Here is a 27,863-nt window from a genome sequence, read left to right as displayed (position 1 = left end):
ACCCTGTGCGATTTTTGGCCCATTTTGAGCCGATTTTTGAGTCGTGCGACCGTTTTGGTGATCGGCCCGAGTTTGGCCTTCATCGTGCGTCGTGCATCGTGTAGTATACATGGGGTAACGAGAAGCGATTACCACCTCACAACCAGCTCCCGATCATCAATCGCTTGGTCGTGAGGATTTCAAACCTGTTTGAAATCCTCCCAACCGTCGTGAGGGTGTCACCGCAGCCACTCACACTGCGCACGCGCAAACACATAAACGTCGGTGAAAAAGACGGAGTAGCACAGCAGTGCAGCGTGTGATCTGGACACAAGCGATGGAGGCACTTGTAGAACTTTGGAAAGCTCATCCGAGCCTTTTCAATGTGGCCTCACAAAATTATCACGACCACAACAACCGTGAAAATAGTTGGATTTACACTGCTGCTCAATCACAGCTGCCTGATCAATGTTTTTCATTAGCAATTTACCAAAGTTGATGGTGGTGGTGTGCGTGTCAGTGTGAGTGAAAGACAGAGAGAGAGAGCGAGTGACAGATTTTCTGTTATAACCTTCATTTTATGGACGCACAGTGTGAGCACTCAGGTCGCATCAGAGCATCGGGCCGTATAGTGTGAGACCCTGCATCGTGACCTGCGAACTTATAACCCCTGCGAGTCAATCGTACAGTTTGAGCAGAAGCTGAATAACGCGACTGAAAAAAAATCGCACAGTGTATGCCCAGCATAAGAGGGAGGCAGAAGCTTGGGATGGGGTGGGGGGATAGATGGAAGGAATGTGAGTGAGGTGTGTGAAGGGAGCCTTGGAGTTACTCCACTCTGCTCCAAGGATGATGTAATTCTTCATTCCTATGAATGAGACAAGCCTTACTCCATCTGGGAACAGGAATTGTTCCATGATTAAAACTCAGTTATATCCAAATGACTGGAAAACATTAAGATGCAAAGCAGAAATCCTGAATACTGTGGTTAAACCTACAGAAGTAGTGGTGCATAGCTAGCTTAAAATGTAAATGTAATCTTTTGTCAAATATTTGAACTGACTCGGGCAGACTAAGAACCATCAAAATTTACGAGTCCATAACAAGGCCTGACTAAGCAATACTAACCACCAGCAAGTAAAATGTGTCAAACAAACATGACAAAGACAAATCAAAAATACTACATTGTTAGAGTAATTTTGTTTGAGATTAAAAATGATGTACATGCTTCTTTTCCCACGCATCCCTTCACAACACAAAAAGCTTCCTGTTCTCCCACAAACTACAGTATAAAGAAAAAGCGAAAGAAAACACATTCTTCCAAACACAAAATGTTTGGAAGAATGTTGTTATAACTATATGAACCCGCTTCCAATGCAGATGACTACACCTAGAATTAGCTTTACATCAGCAATGAATGGATACCACTAACACATACATACTGTCAGATCGATTCACTAGCCAGAAGCTTGGTGCGCGTGTTTGTGTGTGTCTGTGTGTCTGTGTGTTTGTGTTCCATGGCTAAGGAAGAAGACAAAGACTGAGCAAAGCTTGGAAAACTTAACACCATGAAGTCAGGATCCCACTTCAAGCTTACTGGGCAATTACTCCAAGGTTAAAAGGTCAAGAGGTCAGTTCCTCCCACAGTGAATCCATACTCTCTCACCACATGAGTCATTATCCGGTTGTTCAGTTATGACGTGACGAATCCTACTTCCGGGCCTAAAGTAGTCTGCGTTTAATATGGCTTTTGTGTTGTTAACATGTTTAATGTTTTGTATTTTCTTCTATTTAATCTCAAAAAGCTCCTAAAACAGTCAGAGGAGGGAGGTCAACAGTCAGTGATCACTGTTGACCTCCCTCGGCTTTTATTACTGCTAATCATTTATTTAAGCTCAGTTTTTAAAACCTTACGATGTAACTACAGCACAGCCCATGCAGCAGTATATGAATGACTAACCTCGTATTGTGGATGGATTATCTCACTTGTTCTCCTGGCTGAAGTTTAGTCCTTTTACAGCATCCTGCCATGCGATTACATTTGTTCCTGACCACCGAGAACACTCACGTTAACTTTTATCAAGTGGAAAAAAAGTTAGCTTGTTTATGTTATGCTAACATAGCTGTGTCGCTAGCGGTCACGTAGCACATCATTATATACCAGCTAGCCAAACTTCAGTAACCCTACAAACGTCACTGCTATTTAGTTTTCTGTCTTCATTTATGTTGGAAGTTATAGCAGAACTGTACGTTTGAATTTTTTTCCAAAACCCCACAGTCAGGACATGCTATATTGTATTTAGAAGCTAGCGAGCTAACTTCCTGCTAACTTCTAACGCCGTTAAATGTCATAAATTCCATTTTCATGGATGCCTGGATGTTAAACTCAATTGTTACACCTGGTAGAGCAGAACACTGATCATTTTATTAAAGATGAAAGACTTTAGACAGTTTTTCAACTCTCAGTAATGCCACAGTGATCGTTTGATATATAGACCTGCAGCGGAGTTTAGGCCCAGACACGGCCAGTGACGTCAGACTGAACAACCGGATAGAGTCACTTAGAGCTTCACTGGAACTATGAGTGGCTCTGACGAACTTCTTCACCTCTACAAACACACCTCAAACACCTGTTTCTGTAAACAGACACAAGGGAGCTCCATGAATAACAACCTACTGTGTGTGTGTGTGCGTGTGTGTGTGTGGCTGATGAGCCAAAATAAAAATGTGAGAGGCGTGAGACAATCAGAATGAGACAACCAATAAAAACAACACAAAACAAAGTGATAGAAGCGCCTTGTGTCATTTTAAATGAGACATAGGTATGTTAGGTTTGCTCCTATACAGTAGGCACAGTTGTGGGCATGCTAGGAGATGATGAATCATTGTGAAGAAATGCTGAAAAAGAAAGTCAGACACAAACACACAGGGAAAGCTCAGAGGGAGAGAGGCTGACACAGCATTTCCCAGATGTGAACAATGTGAACTCTGTGTGCCATCCCTGCCCTGGCACTGCCCTCTGACACCCTCTCTGGCAACTAGACAAAGGTGCTGCTTTCAACACAGCCCTGCTTCATAGTATAATTCCTCCACTGTCAACCTCACATCAAACTGCCCACCTTTCTCCCACAACACAGCCACTGTGCTGGCACAGGAGGTACAACGGATACACAGAAAGAAAAAACAGGAGATCACTGTAACAAGATCACTGTCTACATATGCAACACCAATTTTTATTTGTTAGCCTGCAATCACATTCTTGTTATTAAATAAAAATAGTTAGTAATCATGCCACAAAGAAGTTGTTCCCATTCATAATATAGTACGTGAAGTTCTTGGTGATCCTGATAGTGTTTTTTAATTATGGCGGAACAGCCACATTAAAACATGAAGACATTTGGCTGTCTTCATGTTTTAATGTGGCTGTTTCACCATATTTAAAGAATGGTAAATAAACAATAACCAGCAAATCGAAAGGCTGGAACCAGCATAAAAAATAAAGGAGTTTGGAGTAAGGGGTGTGACTCATTTTTTCCCCAAACATCTCCCTCAGCTAAGTCTATCAATACAACACTGTCCAGCTACAGCACAAATCTGAATGCAACAAGTTCTCTCTTGTTCTGAGAAGACTGTTCAACTCCAATTCTGTGAGTAAATGTACCCACTTCAGAAACTTAAAGCCCCTTTTCACAAAATAAGACATGAACATGTTTCTCAACACAGCCACAGCCCTGGAAAACCCCACAGTAACACAAGAAAAAAAAGAGCAGGAAAAGCAGAGCTGTCTCTTGTAGACATTTTAAATACAGACTGGCCTTTTAGAGAGACTTCAGTCTATTTAAATTGCACAGTTTAACCAATGAAACATGAATTTATTTTGTTAATAATCAATCAAATCAATTAATTAACCACTTATTCCACTCAAAATGTATTAGTTTCTTCTTTAGATAAATGCATGTCACCCTATTCAATAGGGATGGGAATTAAGAACCAGTTCTTGTAGAAAACCGATTCCCAGTAGTCCAATTCCTTGGAATTGTTAGTCTGCCTGGCTATCAATCCCGCTTATCGGTTCTAATCACTGACAAATAGAAAGGTAGTATTGGCTCATTACTTTGAGATGCACAGTTTTTCTGCTCTAAAAGAAAAGAAAATAACACTTCAAACAGCCAGGAATAGCAACAACAACTACAGGAAGTCAGCTCAATTAATACAAATCAAACTGGCTCTCCGGGAAAGGGGAGTTTAACTCTGACCCTGGGCTGGACACAGTGTGTCCTCTTCACAACCAACTCTGATCACAAGACACAGGCAACAGTGATGGAAACAATGTGATTGATTTAGCTCATTTGTTACACATTGGTTATGTGCAAACACCCCCCAATGAGCAAACACACACACACACACACACACACACACACACACACACACACACACACACACACACACACACACTTGTGAAGGCACATGATTCCACTCATTCTAAATATAGACGGGTCAACAGCATACAAAGCGACAACAAGGCAGCTAGCACAACAGATAAGCCTATATTAGTGGTTAGTAAAGGGACACAAAATCCCAATCATCCTTACAATGACACCAGCTTTGTATTTGTACATTAACGGTTAGGAAAGGGAGGAAAAGAACAGTGTGTCTGATGATTTCTTTAATAAAAAAAAAGTCTGAGGTTTTAAATTAAAATTAGGATTACATTTCGGGGGGAATGATAACACAGATACAGCTGATGTGTAAGCAGCTAGGCTAGGGAATGCATCTAGTTTAAGAAAAATCCTACAAGCCTCACATTGTTAAAGACTTGATGTGTGAGTTTGGCCTCTAAACCTGTGCTTCTCCTGTTAGCAAAACACACACAAGACTGGTTCACTTTGTCCCATTTCTGGCAGCTTGCTATAGCTGCTGTTGATCCAACACGTAGTCTTGTTTGTCAGGTTTCCTTAACCAACCAAGAGGACAGCAAACAAGAGACAGCTTACCAACAATAAAAAGAACAGGGAACTTAGCTAGGAAAGGACCTACCAAGAGGGCTAAAAACGACACAATGGAAGAGACAAAAGACAGGAAGAGACAGAAATGTTTGAGTGAAAAGTCCCGGAGTAACTCTTTAAACCACAGACACATGAAAAAATTAAATCCTGGACAGAAAACAACACATATGGATTCACAAGAATTTCCGTGTCCAGGGAAATAATCTGGATAAAAAGCAGTCTTGAGAAAGGATCTGGTGGGGGTTACTTAAGGTGAATGATGTTAAGAAAGGCTGAGTAGTAGATAATGGAAGTAAGGGGTGGGGGGTATTGAGGAAAAGTTCCTGCTCCTGCTTTCCGGGTGGATTCTCCAGCTCAGCAGTGGGGAATGTGCTGGCATACCGGAGGGCTTGCTGCTGAAGAATGCAGCAATTTCTAACGGATCTGAGTTCTCTCTCTTACAAACAGACATCCAGACCGAGCCCCAGACCTCTCCCTACTCACACCAAAGCTTTCACTTTCTAGTCACTCGCAATATCACCATGTCCAGTCATTTACACAAAAGACCTACATAAGATACTGGTCAGCACTACCACTACTGTATATGACATGACCAAATCATTATAACTATGACACTTCACTGTGCTTCAGCACCAAAGCACATACAAGCATAAACAATGGGATTTTTGAAATACCAAGTGTCTATAAAAATATATAAACAGATTAAAGTACTCATGTCACTGTATACTTTCAGTGAAGCACAAAAATATGTATGAAATTCCATTTAAAAAAAACGAAGTGTGTAACTCTGAATTCATAATTATTCTCAATCTTAAAATAATGACAGAGTATGTCTATTAACACAAGTACAACCTAACCATAACCCAATTGTAACCCTCACACTAAAACCACATTTTGTCTTAAAAAATGCCTTCAAACTTGTGGGGACTGGAATTTTGGTCCCAATAAGGGCTGTTGGTTCCCACAAATATAATAAACTTCCACTTTTTGGTCCCCACAATGATATGAATACACACTCACACACACATACATAGAGAGAGATTGTAATGTGTCTTCTTTTCTTTTTCTATATATAAAATGAGTGAAAAAGCAGCCAAAGACCTTAAGAAATCCTGGAGAACTATCAATCAAGACCACTTTAAAAATGACAAGAAAATGCTCCTTGGAAGCAAAATACAAAGAATTGGAGGATGGCTCAAGACATGAACACAGTACTGTATGCATTTATTTTCTTTTAAACTATAGAACTGACTCTCCCTATTATATTTCTGAATTGTATCCTTGATGCCCCAGCAATATTGCTCACCTAAAATTAGTGCAAATAAAGCAAAGTGAATTGCATGAGAGAGAGCGCATGTTGTGACAAGAAGAGCAGACAAGCTCCCACAGGCCCAAATCCAGACAGGACACGGGGAAAGAAAAGGAAGAGGGTGACAAATAGAGCACCCAGCTAACCAACCTGGTAACTGTGATAAACATCCTGCCAAGTGCTGTATCATAACAGACAAGGAGACTGCACAAAGAACATCCTGGCACGTCAGTGACTTTCAAGCTAAAAGCAAGAAACCTTTCAAGAACGCCACACCAGCAGGCTCAGAACTTTGAAATTTTTGGAAAGTCTGTGCAAGATTCACTTTGTTCACACAGAGTAATTCACCAGCGAGCATCATGTGAGAATGTTTGAAACATGACAAATGATGGGTGATGCAATTAAAAATTTTATGTTTGTTTTAGGCCATGAGTCTCACAAGGATGCTCTAAACCAGGATGCTGCTAGAAGGTTCTCTGCCATGTTTGACCCTCGCATGGCTCAAAATGACGTGGATTCACTTATTTTGTCTTTTAACAATCAATGTAAATCTATTTTAGATACGGTGGCACCTCTGAAACAAAATGCTGTCCATTCTTCAAATTTCTGTCCCTGGATAATTGAAAATATTCAAAATTTTAGGAGATATTGTCGCAAATTAGAACGTTTATGGAAGGCTTCCAAGCTTGAGGTTCACAGGGTACATCTCAAGGAATCAATTTTCTCACTTAACGACATAATAAAAAATGCCAGAACTGAATATTTTGCTAATCTAATAGCTTCAAAAAAAGAACAGTCCCAGAGTATTGTTTGATACAATTAAGAACATTGTCTCTCCTGATATTCCTCATGTAACAGTCTATGCTAAATCTGATTGTAATGACTTTTCAAATTATTTTGTTAATAAGGTCGCTGCCGTCAGGTCAAATATTTCTCAATCATCCTCTCAGTATCACACTGACACTTTGCTTACCTCTGATACCTGGTCCTCTTTTACTTCTCTTACCTTACAGGACATCAGTGCTCTGTTCTGGTCAAATGAAACTGACTTCAAGCCACCTTGATGTACTTCCTCCATCATTTTTCATTAGTATGTTTGAATATATTGGCCCCTGTATTCTGGAAATAATTAATACTTCTTTCTACTTCTTTATACTGGCTCAGTTCCCAGCTATTTTAAACAAGCTATTGTTGAACCAATATTAACCTCCTAGGACCTGGCGTCCACATATGTGGACATCACATTTTGGGCTATTTAGACCAAAATACTCAATTTTACTCTACAACTGCCTGATATCCACTTACGAGGACATTATACTGCTACTGTTCTATCAAAATTTTAAACGAATATCCTCGTATGTGGCTCTCATTTGTCTTAGAAACAAAAATTAGGTAAAGAAAAATATCTGGTAATTCTTTGTTTTTACATTCATTGAGCCCCAATATGCCCAAATATCAAAGAGAAATTAAAAATCCATGCCGTGGAAGAGTTCGGGTCTTAGGAGGTTAAAGAAACCAAATTTGGACCCATCTCTTCCAAGCAGTTACAGGCCAATATCAAAATTACCATTGGTGTCAAAGATCTTGGAAAAAACAGTTGCAGAACAACTTAACAACTTTTTGGAGAAGAACAATGTTCTGAACATTTTCCAGTCTGGTTTCTGCAAATTGCACTCCACTGAAACCGCTTTACTTAAAGTGTCTAGTGACATTCTGATGGCAGCAGACTCTGGAGAGTACACCGTTGGATCTCACCTCTGCTTTTGATACTGTTGATCACATCATCATGATAAATAGGCTGAAGGACTTGTTTGGGATTACTGGTGTTGTTTTAAAATGGATTATGTCGTATCTATCTGAGAGATCTTTTACTGTCTGTATGAATCACGTGTTGTCTGAAACATCAGTTCTGCCTTCTGGGGTACCTCAAGGATCTGTTTTAGGTCCAATTCTCTTTTTGCTGTATATACTCCTTCTAGGCCAAATTATCAGACGTTACAATAATATTTTTTATCATCTCTATGCTGATGACATTCAGTTATACTGTTCTTTCAAAACTTCAGAGTTTTATAAATTGTCGTGTTTAAATAATTGTCTGTCAGAAATCAAACAATGGTTAAATGACAATTTCCTCCAGTTAAATGCAGATAAAACAGGAACCTTGATTATTGCACCTGATCACATGCTCTCAGAAATTAAGCAGCATATCAGTTTTTTTAGACCCTTCATTTCAGTCGAGTCTCAGAAACTTAGGAGTCATATTTGACAGTTCAGTGTCTCTTGAGAAACACTCTAAACAACTTGTCCGGAACTGTTTTTATCGTCTAAGAAACATTTCTAAACTCAGACTACTGGTGTCAAAGGCAGAACTTCAGATGATTATTCATGCTTTTATCTCTTCTCGTTTGGATTATTGTAATGGTCTTTTTACTTGTCTCAACAAATCAGCTCTGGATCGCCTTCAGACTGTACAGAATGCCGCAGCAAGACTTTTAAGGCACAAACAAGAGGTCACACATTACCCCAGTTTTGGCTTCTCTTCATTGGTTGCCAGTAAATTTTAGGGTTCATTTTAAAATTTTAGTAGTAACTTTTGGAGCTCTGCATGGTGAAGCTCCCCAGTATATCTCTGACCTGTTGAAACTTTATGCTTCATCCCGAGCACTTAGGTCGTCAGGTCAGAGGTTACTGGTGGCCCCACGTACTAGGTTTAAAACACGTGGGGATCGGGCTTTTCAGGCACTGGCACCAAGGCTGTGGAACTCCCTGCCGTTGTCTTTACGCTGTCTAGACTCTGACTCCTTTAAACAGCAGCTGAAGACATTTTTATACAAACGAGCTTTCAATTAATTTTTTCACTGTTTTATATTATTTTTTTGTATCTCTGATTTTATTGTGAAGCGCCTTGTGATTTTTATCTGTAAAATGTGCTATATAAATACATTTTACTTACTTACTTAACTAAAAATCATCAAATTATAGAACACATCTAAAAATGACAGACGAACAACAGCAGATGCTCACTTCCACTTTTACAAATTGGAGGATGACATTTGTGTACATCTGGACTACTTTTGTCTGTTGCATACATATAAAATCATAGTAACTTTAAAAATATATTTTGGCTTAAAAACAAAAAACAAAAAACAAAACACAGGTCTATTAGGGCTGTTCGATATAACGATATATATCGGATGACGATATAAAAATGTCTATCGTTTCATTTTACGCTATCGTTTGTTTCGTGGTGTCGCAAAATAAACTGTTTACGGCAATATTTTTTCACCGTTTTGATGGGTCACTGTAGTGGCTATATTAATTTCTTAAAGTTCTCTCTTTCTCTTATATTTAATATAACCACACTATGGACGGACAAGCGCCTGTTTTTATGCGTTGTGGTTAGCAACAACGACGGTAACACCATCGCGTGTCCGCTTGTTTTTGTTCCACATAAACCTTTCACAATAAAGCTGAAGATCCTGTTGAGACTTTTCAAAATAAACTGAATCACGTGAAAGAACAGATTATTTACGGATGAGAAGTAAAAAAAGAGCCGCCAGGTGCTAAAAAATAAACCTTAGACTGAAACGTTAGAACAGGCTTTTCCCCGCAGCACGCCGTGTAATAAATACTCACAAAGAAAACGGCGGCCGTTACAACTTATGTCTAAAAATGTATCGTTTCATGCATCTGTTAAAACTAGAGATGGCACGATACCACTTTTTTTATGTCCGATACCGATACCGATATCATAAATTTGGATATCTGCCGATACCGATATGAATCCGATATAGGGTGTTTTTTAATCAATAAAACTGTTTTTTTAATATCTTGCTGCATTTTGTATAAGTTCATACTCAAGTTTAAATAAACAATAACACTAAAGCTATTCTGTTATACCTGTATGTAAAAAATACACTGCACCCAAAATATTTCATAGTTCAGGAACACTGATCAATCTAATAAACTTAATCCTCCCTATTCTGGTATTTTAAAGAGTACTTAGCAGAAATATTAAGCAACCTAACTAATAGGGTTGCAAACTCCCAACAAAAAAAAAAGGGAACCACCCCCCCACCCTCCACCTCATGATGCTTAATCGACGTAATCAACTTTAATTTGATGCAGGGTGAAAAAAAAATGCACAGAAATAAATTATTTTTCAAGAATAATTAAATAGATTCAACATCTTTCTTCAACAGAATTGCAGAATTCACAGATGGTACCTTCTCAAAGAAAAAAGTACTATAGCTTACTAGGGTATATTAGACTTAACAGTTACTATATACAGTAATGGACTTCTATACATTTTACATCAGATTAAAACTTTGGGTGTAAGATTCAGATAATTATTTATTAAAAGCTAGGCATTTTAAATGAGAATAAGAAAGAAAAGTATGTCTTTGTGCCCCCTTTTCCCTGTTAATGCCCTATCGGCCCCCCTGGCTACACTTTGCTAGATCCGCCCCTGCACAGTTACCAGCAGTCAGCTACGTAGAAAAGGATCCTGGTGTAGAAAGTAATATTAAATAAATTCTAACAACAGCTTATCAAGCTTAAACGTGCTGCTGTTGTTCCGCCGCTGGTTTCCTCTTTCTGGTGCAAAGTGGACCAAAAACAAAGAAGAGAGACGGACTCGCGACAGAAAAGCCGATCAGCTGATCATTAAGCAGTTTCACGATTGAAGTAGCCGCAGGAAGGTGAGGGAGAGAGAGAGTCAGTCGCTCCATATATCGGTTGTTAAGCTTAACATGGGAATGCTTTACAAACATTCAGAGATGAACTTACACACTTGCTTTACTTCTCTCTGGGATAACTTCCTCGAGATGAAATGCTGGTTTGGTAGTGAGGCTACAAATACACACACCCACTGTATCACGTGACACATACTGCTCCGACGTGCTACGGTTATGAGCCGAGTTGCGCCGTGTCGCAAGTTTTGTGAGGTGTTTTTTTGATATTTAATGGATCGGATTACATTTTTTATTTCTCGCCGATATCCGATCCAGTACTTTAGGTCAGTATCAGACCGGATCGGTCCATCTCTAGTTAAAACACTGGACTTCAGCTACATGACGCGCAGCTGGAAACACTTCCCGCAAGTCGAGCTGCCCGAGATTCACATAATTTACAGAAAATGTTAAATTTTTGTGATTTATATCGTTATCGGGACGATAGAATTCTTATATCGGGATATGAGATTTTGGTCATATCGCACAGCCCTAAGGTCTATCCATCATATAATAATAATAATAATAATAATAATAATAATAATAATGGATTGCATTTATATAGCGCTTTTCGAGACCCTCAAAGCGCTTTACAATTCCACTATTCATTCACTCTCACATTCACACACTGGTGGAGGCAAGCTACTGTTGTAGCCACAGCTGCCCTGGGGCAGATTGACAGAAGCGAGGCTGCCATATCGCGCCATCGGCCCTTCTGGCCATCACCAGTAGGCGGGAGGTGAAGTGTCTTGCCCAAGGACACAACGACCGAGACTGTCTGAGCCGGGGCTCGAACCGGCAACCTTCCGATTACAAGACAAACTGCCAACTCTTGAGCCACGATCGGGGGTGAGACAAACAAAAGAACTGAGTGCAAATTAAAAAAAGCTAGAACTAGGGATCAGCCAGGTCTTAGCCTGACCTACTGACATATATATATATGAATAAGGGCATCAGTACCCTGCAGTACCCACAATGGCTTTCATAACCCAAAAGGAAAGCCTCACAGCCCACATTCATGATGTATTACAGATTTTAATCAACAGTAGGAAAAAACAGCTTTTAAAACTAATGATATGATGAACTTTTCGCAGCCACACTACCACTGAAAGGCTGGTGTATATGGATAAAGCTGCACCTGACAACACACAGACTGATGCCATGGTTCAGGATAATCACTTATGGTTCAACTTCAGAAATGAAACCTAATAAGTCCGCCGTGAAACTGAGGAAGAAGAGAGCAGAGAGAGAAGATCTATCCCTGTCCGTCTAAATAATTGCTGCGCCTGACACGTGAGGCTCAATGAGAGGAAACGAGCAGTCAAACTGTCAGGAAACCAATCGGCAGGTGATTTACACCGCTCTTACTGCTGACTCTCGCTTGCATACATGCTCCTCTGATCTGGGTATTTGAACAATAGACTGCTTTATAAAAAAAACCCCAACAAAAACAAAAAACAAAAACATGACTGACATGCATCCGCTTCATGTTAACATGCAGCCTGGTTTCCATCAATCAGACACAACAGGAGTGTTGGTTACTGTTAGCTTGGGCATTCTGCATTACGTCTACAATCCAAGAGTGAATAGATGGTCTAACACTGTAAAAAGCAGCGATTACACACTGTATTTAAATGTAAGAAGAAAAAAGCAGCTTTTTTTCCCATTTACAAATAAAGACTGATGATGAAATGATGACAAATGCATACTAAAATGATTTAAAAAAAAAACAACAACAAAAAGAAATTCAAAATTAAATTTTTCCCTAAAAAATAAGAATAATAAAAACAATAACAATAATTACGCAGACTAACTCTAGAAAACAGACCACAAGAAATAGAGCTCCTGTCTTCAGATCACACAGGTCACTATTCCTGAATGAAAGATTATTCTCTCCCTCCAATGTGCTTCAACAATCAGAGAAAGAAGCTGTCACAGGTTCCTGTAACTCACAATAGAACAGGAAGAGGATCACCTTTGTAGCAGTCTTAAATCGACACAGCCAGGACACCTGGTCAAATTATAGAACATAATACAAAGCACCGCTCTCATCTGGTTATCACATAGCACATTGTGTGCGAGTCTCTGTGTGTGTATTCACTAGCACTGGAGTGCAGTAGGTGTAAAGTATGTCTTTTCTTCTTGGGTGCTTATTTATTTATACTGTGTAATATTTTAAACAGTAGCCGATGTGAGTATGCGTGTATGTGCTTAAAGCGGGAAGCACCTGCCTGACTGTTTGTGTGTGTTTGCGTTTGTGCATGTGTCTGTGTGGGCGTGTGTGCGTTGTGTCTCCTTTTCTTCGGAAAAAGGAAAAGCATCATTATGACTACTTCAGATGCCGACATCCTGCTTCATCGGCTTCATCAGAGAAGAGCGAAGCTCACATTGTCTGACATTATTTCACAGTCACGCTGACCCTCAATTAAAAAGTGTGCCAAGTAAAGAAATCCAAGTGGTGGCAGGACTGTAAGGTGCTCCTCGACCTCATTACAAGTTCAATTGAGAGATATAAAGCATGATAACAACATTTACAGTTTACTAATTTATTCTTTATTCAGACTATTCTTTTGGTAAAGACTAGTTTGTGATGATTTCTGTCCCCAGCAGTGGAGGAAATTTGGAAATAGAACGGCTGCTGTATGAATGGGAGACAATTCCTTGCCATCCTTTACTCCAACCCCCCTCCATTCTCACTTCCTCAAGTCTTTCCCAACATCCTCTCCTCTCCCCTGCTGCTGTATTAAGTGGATATAGGTCTGGAGGAAGCAGGCTGGCGGCTGAAAGCAGGGCAAGTGATTTTTTAGTCTACCTGTAGATGTGTACGTAGCACTACAGTGTTGGGGAGGCTCTGAATGTGGCAGTCGCAGCTAGGGCTGGGCCATATTATACCGTTCACGGTAATACCGGTACAATGTTAGGCAACGATAAGAAAATGAAATATCGTGATAGAATATGGGTAAAACGCGCATGCGCAGTGCCTTTGTTTTCATACGCACATGGCCGAAAAAGCACGGTGGCAACGGAGAATGAGAAGGGGAAAAGTGGATTGTTGAGTGAAACGGATGAACCAGAACTGGTTTGTAAAAATGGTGCAACTTCAGTGATGTGGAACTGGTTTGGTGTTTGTCCGTCAGATACACAACAAAGCACTTTTTTTTTTTGTAGAACATGCAAGCGGGCTGTTGTTATTGCCATATTTGTCGGACTGAGGTGCTCATAAATCTGGGAGTAACCTGGGTCCTAAACTCCGTCCGCTTCAGGTCCCAAAGTCAAACGAACACTGCAGCATCAAGGAGAGTTAAAAACTGTCTAAATTCTTTCATCTTTAATAAAACGATCAGCATTGCTGCTTTACCAGGTGTAACTATGAGGTTTAACATCCAGGCATCCATGAAAACCGAATTTATTACATTTAATGGAGTTAGAAGTTAGCAGGAAGTTACCTAACTTCCGCTAACTAGCGAAACTAGCAAGCTAAGCATGATATAGCATGTTCTGACTGAGAGATTTCTGAAAATATTCAAACGTACAGCTCTGCTATCACTTCCAACATAAATGAAGACAGGAAACTAAACAACAGTGATGTTTGTAGGGTTACCAAAGTTGGGCTAGCTGGTATATAATGATGTGCTACGTGATCGCTAGCGACACAGCTATGTTAGCATAACATAAACAGTGAATCTGCAGGATGAACGCTAACACTTTTCCACTCGATAAAAGTGGAAACGTGAAGGTTTCTGATGGTTAAAGACAAATGCAATCACATGGCAGGATGCTGTAAACGGACCAAACTAAAGTCAGGAGAACAACTGAGAAAATACATCCACAATATGAGGTTAGTCATTAATGTATATCGCAACAACATGGGAATAGAGCAGCCGTGATAGAATACAGCATTAATGAATCAATGGTACAGAAGTGGAGGAAAAGAAGAATGAGTTGAATAAAGTTTGATTTATCTGACTGCTTTGTTTCGCTTAATGTGACTTATAATCCCGTGCACCTTATGGTCTGAAAAATACGTATTTGACTTTTTTATTTGGCACACTGCAGTTTAATGTTGCAAAGCACCTCTTTTTAACTTCAGTGGATATTATACATGGTTATGCTCAGGATATGTCAGCCCATTTCTACTGGAAATGCCTTTTGGTTAAACTTTCAGCAAGGAATTTGCATTTGCACTATTAAATTTTTATATAGCTTTAATGCACATAAAAAAACCAGTTGCTTGTTTAAGTGAAAATAAATGGATGGGGTTTTTTTTGTGCTAGTAAAGTTGTGGAGTTGTATTTTGTCTCGCAGAAATTATATCGTCAGTTATATCGTTATCGCAAATTTTCAAATCTATATCGTGATATATATTTTTGGCCATATCGCCCTGCTCTAGTCGCAGCTATGCTGGGAATGTGAGCCTCTGCTCTACCAGGACTGGACTGGAGAAGCCCACAACTCTATTTAAGGAAATGGCAGTGAGGGGCCCATCAGCCGCTCTCTTTGCCTCTTCGTTTCTCTGTGTTTTCCCTTGGTCAATGCCACATTCCTTTCCTTATACAATTATTTTCCTTTGTGCAAGAAAGGTTTATATGCATACCTGCTTGGAAGAAGTAGCACACATTTACACACACACAGACAAGTGTATGTACCAACCACTCACTAGTGTACTGGTGGTGTGGTTTGGGCAATTGTTTCCGGTACATTTGTGACCTTAATAGGGATGCAGCTTTGTAAAGTGCTTTAGTGCTGTGGTCTGTTAAACAACAAAATCAACCACGAGCCAGAGAAAAGTGCGAAGGAAGGGGAAGGTTTCAGCCTACTTGCAGAGGGGAAAAAAAGCCACAAGTTAAAGAAAGGTATTAAAGTTTAAAGGTTTTAAACTGCAGTCACTGAAGGCAAAACTGAATGCACAGAGACCCTCAAACAAGCAGCAGGTGATAGTGGCTGCAGTAAAGCAGAGCATCTCAAGGGAAGAAGCCCAACATTTAGTGATGTCCATGGGTTGTAGACTTCAGTCGGCAGTGTTGGGAAGGTTACTTTTAAAATGTATTCCATTACAGAATACTGAATACATGCCCCAAAATGTATTCTGTAACATATTCCGTTACTTTACTCAATGAGAGTAACGTATTCTGAATACTTTGGATTACTTAATCGTGCTGTTTACAACTATGTGAATGTACTATTGCTGTGATTTATTACTGTTACTGAAGGTCCGCGGCTCCGAACCGTAGTAAAGGGACCTCTGGCTAATACGGTGGGTTCCGTGTCGGGCTGGTAGCCGAAAACTAGCTTTACTTTGTTGTCTGGGTCAACTTTGCTTGCCAGAGACAGAGAGAGGCGTTGAAAGACTGCTCCAACGGAACTTATTTTTTCCGGAGGAAAAACACGAACACAGTGTACAGTTGAGTCTTAATAGCTTACTTACAGCTGGGCTCGTCAGGCACTCTTCTTGGCTGCAGTGGTTATTATTATATTTACATGCTTCCAGCTCCCGTTTTTGCTCCGTGACAGCTCGGACTTTTCCTTTCTCTCCCTCCCTCGCTCACAGACACATAACGTGTATGGCAGTCCATTCTCGCTGCAGCACGGACTACACTGCCCATGATGCTACATTCTTTAGGGCCATGCCTGTAGCATTCTGCCTTTTAGCGTAGCACAACAACAACAACAACAACAACAAAAAAGCGCTCTCTCACCCAGGAAACACGCAGAGAGAGAGCGCGTCACCCTGTAACCATGGCAACCGTAACGCTGCCGCCTGGAACAACATTACGTAGCTGTCAAACAAACCCAAACAGTCCTGACCCGTGACAATATGAAACAGGAAAGTACCGCCGTGTAATCCATTTATTTCAACAAAGTAACTGTATTCTGAATACCACCTTTTTAAACGGTAACTGTAACGGAATACAGTTACTCATATTTTGTATTCTAAATACGTAACGGCGGTACATGTATTCCGTTACTCCCCAACACTGTCAGTCGGTGACTGATTTTCCTTTAAATATTTTAAACAATCCTGATGTTTAAAATTGAACAAACTGCCAATTACTTCTAAACCTTTGAAAATGGGGCACTGTGCATGAAAATGCTAAACATTTACTGGAAAAGCCGAGTGAAAACCCTTGTGTTACGTGCCAAGAGATGTGGCTTTGCTTTTGTGTTCTTTTTATCTTTCAGGTGTCAAGCCTCCACCTATTGGCCAGTTCAAAGTTGATTGGCATGTGTCTATTGGCTGGTCTGGGCACAGTTGGCCAATCACTCTCCAGGGATCACTACAAATGAGCAGCTCCCTGGCCAGCTGGTGGCTGCTGGCTTCTGCCTTATGACAAACATTGGTATGAAGACTTCTGTGTGTTTTGAGAGTGTGTGGTGGGAGGCTGGACAGGTAAGCTGAGGTACCCTATACACTGGCTGCAGTTTTTAAACTGTTAGACACACTAGGTTATGCGATTGATGCTACTTTTGTATGTTTTCACTGACCTTTTGTCGAATAGCTAGGTAGGCCTTTTGTTTTGCACTTTTGTTTTAGTTAGGCCCTGGAAGCTATCAACCTCTTTTTGTTTTATTAATTTCTTTGATTTGGCTCAACCGCCCAATCCTCCTCTATGGGCTCAAAATGTGGTCATAAATATTTTGTACTTGTAAATCAGTTTTGTATGTGTAAAGAATTTGTGCGTGCGTGAAAAAGATTTGTATGTGTAAAAAAGATTTTTGTGTGGACTTAGCCAAAACCCCCCCTGCAAGTTACAAGTACGAATTTTGACCCTATTTTTCTTCCTGTCATCTGATTGGTCAATGTCATGTCAATCACAAATGTTACAATCCTATCAGAGAACAGATGGGTTTGGCTGTCGGAGGGGCACTTTTTTTGAACTGCAGGTCCTTGAAGGGTAATACAGTTTGAAGCTGGAGGATCTCTATATAAATATCCGATAGCAGCTAGGTCCCCTTACTTTCAGCAGCTGTTGAAAGGATAAAGTTGTGGTATGTCAGTGGTTAGAAATACCATTATTACTTTAGGATTAGTTTAACACAAAGTCAGGGCTGACCCGGGACCATTGCTGTGAGTCACAGTGCGCAGCATAAAGGTCCTTTCACATCGGACGCAGGATGTGCCGCTAATGCTAACTGCTAACTAAAAGCAAAGGATCCAGAATTTGTTGCGCTGGCTGCTGAGCTCTGTGGGTTTTTGCAGCAGCTCTACCTGTACTAGATGCACCTGCTCCTTGTCGTTTCTATCTCTGACTTTATGTCCTCTACAAGAGTTTTTTTTTTTTTTTTTTGTTGCTAGTTCTTCAAATGTTCAATAAAAACATGTATGCTAATTCATAACGAAGAAAGCTTTGTAATGAAGACTGTCATTTCCAAAACACTGCCCCCCATGGCGCTGTTGAAAAGGCTGTGGAAGTCCCTGTATAAAGCACGTAGACCTGTGACACAAATCACCAAACTCGGACGACCACAGACTGTTTTCCTTCGTGGTGATGAAGGAAAATGCTGGGTTGGCATGATGTAAAAGGGCATTTATTCCCTTCAAGGACCTGCAGTTCAAAAAAGTGCCCCTCCGACAGCCAAACCATCTGTTCTCTGATTGGATAGTTAAATTTATGATTGACATGACATTGACCAATCAGATGACAGGAAGAAAAATAGGGTCAAAATTCGTACTTGTAACTTGCAGGGTTTTTTTTGGCTAAGTCCACACACAAATCTTTTTTACACATACAAATCTTTTTTACGCACGCACAAATTCTTTTTACACACACAAATCCTGATTTACAAGTACAAAATATTTATGACCACATTTTGAGCCCATACTCCTCCCCCACCTTTTCTTTTGTTAAGTTTGACTCTCAAGGCAAGCAACCAATAAATCCTGCCTGATTCTTAACTGTCCTGTTGTCCTCCTCCTTCATTGATTGTGGTTGTCCGATGTTGCCGTCTCCTTCCTACCTTTACCTCCACCATGGTGGGGGGGGGACGTAACACCTTGCATGAAAACTTAAAGTTTGCACTTTCTTGGGTATCATTTAGCATTCTGCCCTCACGTTTATTGCTTACAACATATATTGTAATCATCTTTGCATTTTGTGCAACTTGTGTTGCACTCACTTGGTTGAAATATCAAAGGATGAGCACAGGTATAATTAATGTTAATGAAGACTCAATTCCATTTAAATGAGCCAGATCCAAGGTTTTGTACTTGATGCACTGGAGTGCCTTCCTGGGCTACGCAGTGGGACAGAACCATTATTAATGAAGTAGTTTCAAAAAGTTTTTCCTATTAAGATGAGTCAAAGTGAGTTTACAGTGACAACTGGACTGGGGTTGCAAATCTGGGAGACACAGCTTCCTGGAGGAATCTTGTTTGGATGAGGTCATTTCCACCCACCACAGACTTAAAGTCCTGTTGTATGGCCGTCACAGCAACTGTTGCCATGGTGGGCTCTCATGGCGACGGGTTCTGCTGATGTCACTCAGTCTTTTGCAGCCAACGGCGTGTCAACTAATTCAAAATAAATGGTTCAGCCGGTGGCACCTTGCTGTGTCTCCACTGTCATCGTCCATTCATGTGAGGACAGAAAGGACAATCAGAGACACAGCTGAGACCGGAGTGGAGTCACACACTCAACTGCCCCCGGCTAGAAAACTAAAAGTGTCCCTGGCAGCAATCGCATATTAAGTTGTCTATGCCTTTCATTAATGCTGTTTTATGAGTAATAGGAATTATGTTAAAAAACAAAAACAAAAAATACTCAATCTAAACAGTAGGTACATTATCACGTGCTTACATTGCCTCATCACACATCTTTTTTTTTTCCCTGTGGTAATAATTTCTCAAACACCACTTGACACCACTTCGATTCACACACTGTTTATAGGTTTAAATTACTTATCTGGTACAAATAGAAAATTTAGCTACAAGGGGATCTGATTCCCGAAAATTTTATAATAAGACTTGAGAGAGAAAAAGACATTAAGCTCCTGAAGGTGTTCGAACTGTAAATGGACTGAAACCACTTAAGGTTTGCCAATCTAACAGAGATGTGTGTGTATATATATGTACTTGTGTGTGGATTGAAGCATGCACTTGATAGTCCTCAGAAGTAGAACAGGGCGATATGGCCAAAAATATATCACGATATAGATTTGAAAATTTGTGATAACGATATAAGTGATGATATAATTTCTGCGAGACAAAATACAACTCCACAACTTTACTAGCGCAAAAAAAACCCCCATCCATTTATTTTCACTTAAACAAGCAGCTGTTTTTTATGTGCATTAAAGCTATATAAAAAAATTTAACAATGCAAATGCAAATTCCTTGCTGAAAGTTTAACCAAAAGGCATTTCCAGTAGAAATGAGCTGACATATCCTGAGCATAACCATGTATAATATCCACTGAAGTTAAAAAGAGGTGCTTTGCAACATTAAACTGCAGTGTGCCAAATAAAAAAAAAAAAAAAAAAAAAAAAAGTCAAATACATATTTTTCAGACCACAACGTGCATGGGATTATAAGGCACATTAAGCGAAACAAACCAGTCAGATAAATCAAACTTTATTCAACTCATTCTTCTTTTCCTCCACTTCTGTACCATTAATTCATTAATACTGTTATTCTATCACAGCTGCTCTATTCCCATGTTGTTGCAGTATATTAATGACTAACCTCGTATTGTGGATGGATTATCTCAGTTGTTCTCCTGACTGAAGTTTGGTCCGTTTACAGCATCCTGCCATGTGATTGCATTTGTCTCTAACCATCAGAAACCTTCACGTTAACTTTTACCGAGTGGAAAAGTGTTAGCATTCATCCTGCAGCTTCACTGTTTATGTTATGCTAACATAGCTGTGTCGCTAGCGATCACGTAGCACATCATTATATACCAGCTAGCCCAACTTCAGTAACCCTACTGCTGTTTAGTTTCCTGTCTTCATTTATGTTGGAAGTGATAGCAGAGCTGTACGTTTGAATTTTTTCAGAAATCTCTCAGTCAGAACATGCTATATAATGCTTAGCTCGCTAGTTTCGCTAGTTACCCAACTTCCGCTAACTTCCTGCTAACTTCTAACTCCATTAAATGTAATAAATTCGGTTTTCATGGATGCCTGGATGTTAAACCTCATAGTTACACCTGGTAAAGCAGCAATGCTGATCGTTTTATTAAAGATGAAAGAATTTAGACAGTTTTTAACTCTCCTTGATGCTGCAGTGTTCGTTTGACTTTGGGACCTGAAGCAGATGGAGTTTAGGACCCAGGTTACTCCTAGATTTACGAGCACAAATACGGCAATAACGATGGCCCGCTTGCATGTTCTACAAAAAAAAAGTGCTTTGTTGTGTATCTGATGGACAAACACCAAACCAGTTCCACATCACTGAAGTTGCACCATTTTTACAAACCAATTCTGGTTCATCCGTTTCACTCAACAATCCACTTTTCCCCTTCTCATTCTCCGTTGCCGCCGTGCTTTTTCGGCCATGTGCGTATGAAAACAAAGGCACTGCATGCGCGTTTTACCCATATTCTATTGCGATATTTCATTTTCTTATCGTTGCCTAACATTGTACCGGTATTACCGTGAATGGTATATGGCCCAGCCCTACTCAGAAGTTACACACAAATCACTGCACACATTTGTAAATTATACCATATGCGTTTGTAACCCTTTTGGGGCAAATTTCTCTTCATAGAAAACAGCATGCTGGTCTGGATGTTGGAAACTGAATGGGCAGATCTAAAACTAGTGCTGCTACATTACCCATACACTAGTATGTACTGCTTTGATAAGGTTAATTAAACCTTCCAAAGTCAAGAGATATGATTCCTTGACTAATCTACGAATATTTTTTCCTCTGAAATATAACCCTTTAATCTCAGAGAATATTACATGTCTAAAGAAGTACTGATGCAATATTTTCTTTAGGTGTTTTTGTAAGCATCAACAAGAGTTGCTACATTTTAGGGCATGAATGAATTTATCTGAATCTATACCTTTTGTTTTTAATAGAAAAGTTAGTTCAGATGTTTCTAAGGAGAGTAAGAAACTGAACAACTAGAGCTACAACTGCTGTTAAAATATACAGTGAATTAACTGCACATATACCTTATACAAACACCTTGTAATTATTAGATAAACTAGTCAATACAGTGGGACAGTGTACAGTCTAAAAGGATCTTTCTTGGTTTCTATAGTAATGGCTGTGCTGGCTTGTCAGTACACTTGAGACCAGGTGGCTCCAACCTTAAACAGCCTCCATACCCAAGAAGTTTACTATATAATATGACCAGCTGCTGAGAGCAGGGCGGGGATGCCTGGTCTGAGAGTCTGGGGAGCTATATGGGGAAACATTATATGCCTCTATGTCTGCTCCCGTCAGGACGAGACTGACTGTTCATTTATGAACACACGGGTACCTCACCCGTTCTTACCCTTCCTCATTTTACTTTACACACATGTACATGGATGTGAAGCAACAACTTTGTTACTAGAGGATGGAAATTAAAAAAGTATTGTCAACTTCCAGGTACAGGTTGAACTATTTAATATTATAGATACACATTAGGTGTTTAACCATCATTCTTAGCTAAGGTGGAACTCTAAACAAATGCTCTAATTTCTTATGTGAACATGTGCAGGCAAAGGGTAAAATGCAAGCACTGAAATCATGATCAGTTTGAATTTAAAGCTAGAATTTAGGAGGACAGTCTTTTCGTAGTAGATATGTGTGTGATCCCCAGCAGGGCATTTTTAAAAAAGCTAAACAGATCACGATTTAATTACACCACAGTTACACTGTATATACAGTTATGTGAAAAAGAAAGATTTCATAGACTCTGTGCAGTCCTGTGAAAAGCTGAGTACACCCTTAATGATTCCATACAAACTAAGAGGAAAAGTAGCACACCAGAACAACTAGAAACATACTCAATAAGTACGCTGTGTTGGAAAAGGTTGCAGGGCAAAAGCCCATTTTCTCTGAAAAACAAAACAAAACTGGCTCATGGCAACACCTTGATTAAAGTCCAGACCTCAATCTGAGTGAAATGCTGTGATGGGTCCTTTACAGAGCTGTGCATAAATGAATGCCTGTAAACCTCAATGAACTAAAACAAGGTTTATTTGAAATTATTGCTATTAAAAGGTGGCTCTACATGCCATGTCTACATTTGTCCTGATATATAAAACCTTCGGACTGTATACCACACACAGGTCACCCACCTTCCCAAAAGGTTCAGCTGACAATGCATAACTTGTACTTTCATGCTACATAACAATTCAGGTTATTCATATTTTTAAATGACTGCCTGACATCCCTCTCACACACAGCAATTATGTTTCAGTCCACCTCATTATTGGCAACTTAGAGCCTTTATGAAGTGATCTGCTTGTTGCAATCACTTTGTTACTGATGCCTGGTCTCATGGACATACCTGGCTCTAGCTGCCTGTCGTGTTTACCATCCTGTCAAATATCGATCACCCTCATTGATAGTCATTTCCTTAACTTGACTGGAAGCTGAGAATCCCTCCTACTTTCTGTCAACGCTGTTCATTTCGCCTTCATTGTTTGAAGCCGCCTACTGTTATTGACTTCTGTGGTCTCTGGTCACCACATCGTATTGCTGCTGCTTGATTCCTCTTCAAGTGTTTTGTTTGTTTACTTGTTATTTTTTGTTGCAGATTTTTTTTTTTTCCAATCCAAAAAAGGATCAGAGACCTTGGTTCAGAGCATATTCTCTGCTTGGAGAGTGAGACATCTTTAACAGGTTTGGTGAGTAAGCACTCACAAACACAGTCAGTTGTTGTTAACTTTATTTCATAGTGTACTAGGAAATATAGTAGAACTTGCAGGTTATTTAAACTTTATCATTTACAGAAGTTTGAATACCTGTCTTTAGACCAAAGTATATGTAAAAGTATTTTTTTTTTCTAATCATCTAAGAAATTAATTCAGCACAAAACACTCAGCACTAACAGACTGGCTATTCAATCACATTCAATCAGAGCATGTACTTTAGATTTGGGCTAGATGACACAATAATCCAACATGTTAGAGAAGGTGAAGCTAAGATATCAAAGTTAGAAGCAAGCACAGAAGGGTGAGTGAGAAACTAAACCTTGAGCCTTCATGAAGCCCTTGATTGCATAATCCCTGCTATCACTGACACCTCATCTGCCTCTCTCATAGATAATATCAACAGGCTGACATGTCTGAGGCTTCTAGTGGCAAACTAGCCACTGGAGTCTGTTTGGCAGTTGCAAATCCCCTTATTTTCACACACATACATACAGTAAAACGTAAACTATAAAAATACTAATTATACAAATAAACACACACGCGCACACACCCAACTGTACTCAAGCAACAAGGAAAAGCATTTGCTGTAGAGGTCTGGTGGAAAAGACTAGTTTTATTTCCCCCTCTGGTCATTTTGGCAGGTTGTCTGTCCCCATTCCTGAGGTTCAGTACGAGTTCACAGAACACGCCGTCAACCTCCAGAAATAAACTGTTTGCTCATGCGTGGGTGCGATGAAATAGTTTGGCTCCCAAACCAGAGACAAGATTTTTCTCTCTCCCCTCTCCCTGGCAGAATGTCCAGACGTTCAAAAAGGCACAAAAGGCTGATGACAAACAGAGCTTCTATGGTTGTGTATAAAAAAAAAGTTCCACTTTTAAGTGTTATCTCTGTGGGAGACCGTATTTATAGATACTCATGTGGCAGAGCAGGCCAGCTACATTAGGCTCAATTAGATTGATATCCATGTTTTTTTTTGTTTTTAAAATGCTATAGCTCTTACAAACATTACTCATCATCTTCATCTTACTCAGGCATGCTTTTTTAGATCTCGTTAACAAACCCTGAAAGTCTCCTTCAAAAAAAAAACAAAAAAAAACTCCAAAACATCTTGGGCTGCTAAACGGTGTTGATCAAGATATCTGTTCATTTCAACTGAGGCTGGAAGCCATAAAGGTCTGCTAATATAAAGTTAATATTCAAAGTTAACATAACTTTAAAAGCCTTTGGAAAGCCATATCAGACAGAGAAAGCAGTGAATGTCAGCTGTAAATGGCAGCAGTATTCCTGAGTCTTCCTCTTCTCCCTTCTCTGCCCCACCCATCCCATCCCCTCCTCCTCTCTTCCACACCATGGTGTACTTAGGAGACCTTAGCTCTAGTGAGAGTGGAATCACTTTTCTCTTTCCACTGTCTCCCCGCCACACACACACTTACACTGGAAAAGCCCCTGTTCAATTCACACTGAGCTCCCGACTCAAGTGTGCTCCTACGTGCCCACATTCCTAGACAGTATCCCCAACACCGGAACTGTTTACCGCCTCAGTCAGGAATGCTGATTTCCAGTACAGGTTTTCATCAGACCTAGTTTAGGCAGAGAGTGCAACAGGAATTCACTGAGTAATACTAGCCATTAAAAAAGAAAAAAGAAAAACACAGAAGTCCCCAACCCCCACCCCACCCCCACGTCACTCACCTTGCAGACAGACTGACAGAGACTCTGCTTTCCCTCTCTCTACAATAACAGATACAAGGCTAATGCCAGAAGCCATATTTTGACCTAGATTCAAACAGCTTTTTGAATTCAAATTCTTCACTGACGTTAAATCCCCTCATTCATTGTATAATTCTTACATTCTGCTGATCTAAGGCTCAAAGGTGTTAAGAAAAGTGCTTTTCCATTTGCTTCGCCTAATCCTTTCAAATTACCAAAAAGCCGCCAGAAACTCGCGTCTCTTTCCATTTTGCACTTCTGCCATTCACAAACTAAACAGCAACTGACAACTATCAAATGTAGGTATTTTTTCCATTTGGCTGGGAAAGTTCCTGTAATACTTTTACATCTTTTATTTAATGGAAATTTAAATTCATATCCATACTACAATCCTGAGCATTTACATCCCTCCAAATCTAACACAGGTAAACTTTAGGCCGTGACACAATGGCATGGCCATCTAACCAATGTTCTACTCAGTCAGAGAGAGTAGGGCTGGGACATGATCAGCCATGTTACTTCTTAGAGTACTGTATATGTCGCTGTGGTTGGCTGGCTGTAGCAGGAACAGGTTTGAAAATCTCTGAGCATTCACATACCTGATTTCAAGCTTGACTGGACTGATCAGCTCTCTATACCCATCTTAGATAATGCTACATTAAAATTCAGAAAATAACAGAACACTGAGGGAAATTATTAAACACCTTTCATTCCTCTTGCAGCTGGTTACAAAAACAGCACAAACTGTACATTTGGATCTCCAAATAGTGCATAGAAGCTCACGGTGAAATCATTTATTTTGATAGGACTTTTTGCAGTGACTGTGTTTGGCTGAGATTTTTTGATTGACATTGCCTTCCACACATATGAATAAATTTTCGTCTCTCCTTCAAAGATAATATATGAAAACTGTCTTAAAAAAATAGATTGGTGTCCATTGCTAACTCCCTTTACATTAATTTTAACATGTACAAAAGTTTTTCTCCAGTTCCTTAAAAACAGTTCAGCTTAATAATCACAGATCACAAAGAGTGGGAAGCTCACAGGTGTTTTTAAAAACAACAACAACAACAACAACAACAAAAACCCTACAGGGTATTTAATCTTAAATAAAGTGGTTAACTTTCCATTACACTTAACAGTTACTTTACATGTGTCATCATTGTGGTTCCTATAGTCTGTGCTGTACTGTTCTGCACAACCTTCAAATCACATTCATTTTGAGCAGTAAGAAAACAACCAGTGCAAAAGCATTAAAAAAAACAAAACAAAACAAAACAAAGATGGACTCCAAACCAAAGGAACTGCATATAAATACAGTGTCACTAAGTGCTGGCTGCTGCAACTCAAGTACAGAGTTCTACTTCTGTCCACCTCTCCAACACAGCTGCTGCTTGTATGTTCTCAATCCCCGGCGGCCTCCTTCCAGCTCAAACAGCCGTGCAGGCCAGGTCAGCAATACACCACACCACACCACACAAAAATGAAGCTAGTCATTCAGAACACCAAGCCCACTGTCCTGCCCTAACCCCACCTCTTACACGACCCCTACACCCTGCATGTGTTCATATGTCATCCTTCAGATAGCGCTCTGCACACTATTCAAGTCCTCTCAACTTAATCCAATATTGTCCCTCTTGAGGTTGCCTCAAAAGAAGTTTTGTTCTCTTTAGGAGGGGAGGAAAAACAGGAAGCTACATTCTTTCCTAATCACAACAAAAATGCAGCTGCCTGCTTATTAGCAGACAGCTAATAAAAACAGTAAAACCAGTATTCCAAATTTCTCTATGATTTCTGCACCAAAAGCCACCAAAGTTGCAAGGTGAAGTGATAAGAATGATTTGAGTTGGCATTTCACTTGTTGACTTTTGTTAGGCTTGACTTGAAAACTCAGTGGATGCAGGACTCCTTTTACACATCTGTGCCGGACTGTTAAAGTAAAGAGGCTGAGGCTGAGAAACACAAAAACCCTATAAAGTAACCAAAACCAGAACGTGATAAAATCATGTTAATCCAATAACACAGAGGAATAAATCATAAATCACATGTGATGCAATGCTGTAGGTCTCAGCGATCCCACCGACTGGGGCCACATCTCAAGTCGCGTCACTTCCAGGGTCCCGAAAAAAGCCTGCTTCTGAGCCGCTTGGAGAAGTAGGTCACTGAGGATTCCATTCATTTGTACAGCGCTTTCCAAATAGTTGCGCTTTTCCACTCAGCCCAAGACTTCCAGCTGTATGTTAACCCTTTAAGTGCCTGCAGGTCTCATTTCTGTATCAGCATAAAATCCCACTGTCCTGATTCACAAGCAGTCG

At 39.9% G+C, this 27,863-nt stretch overlaps 1 protein-coding gene and 1 long non-coding RNA gene across 3 annotated transcripts in view; one reads left to right on the top strand and one right to left on the bottom strand.

Moving 5' to 3' along the window:
* samd4a (sterile alpha motif domain containing 4A) overlaps nt 1-27,863 on the bottom strand; it is a 68,629-nt gene that overhangs the window by 32,574 nt on the left and 8,192 nt on the right. The gene's annotated exons all lie outside the window — the stretch shown is intronic.
* LOC120434254 lies at nt 17,352-26,999 on the top strand. Its single transcript, XR_005609023.1, has 3 exons — nt 17,352-17,412; nt 23,720-23,810; nt 26,936-26,999. It is a non-coding gene; the product is annotated as an uncharacterized LOC120434254 (long non-coding RNA).

Source organism: Oreochromis aureus, linkage group 1 (genome assembly GCF_013358895.1).
Source record: "Oreochromis aureus strain Israel breed Guangdong linkage group 1, ZZ_aureus, whole genome shotgun sequence".
Classification (NCBI taxonomy): Eukaryota; Metazoa; Chordata; class Actinopteri; order Cichliformes; family Cichlidae; genus Oreochromis; species Oreochromis aureus.
This window is presented reverse-complemented; position numbering and strand designations above follow the sequence as displayed.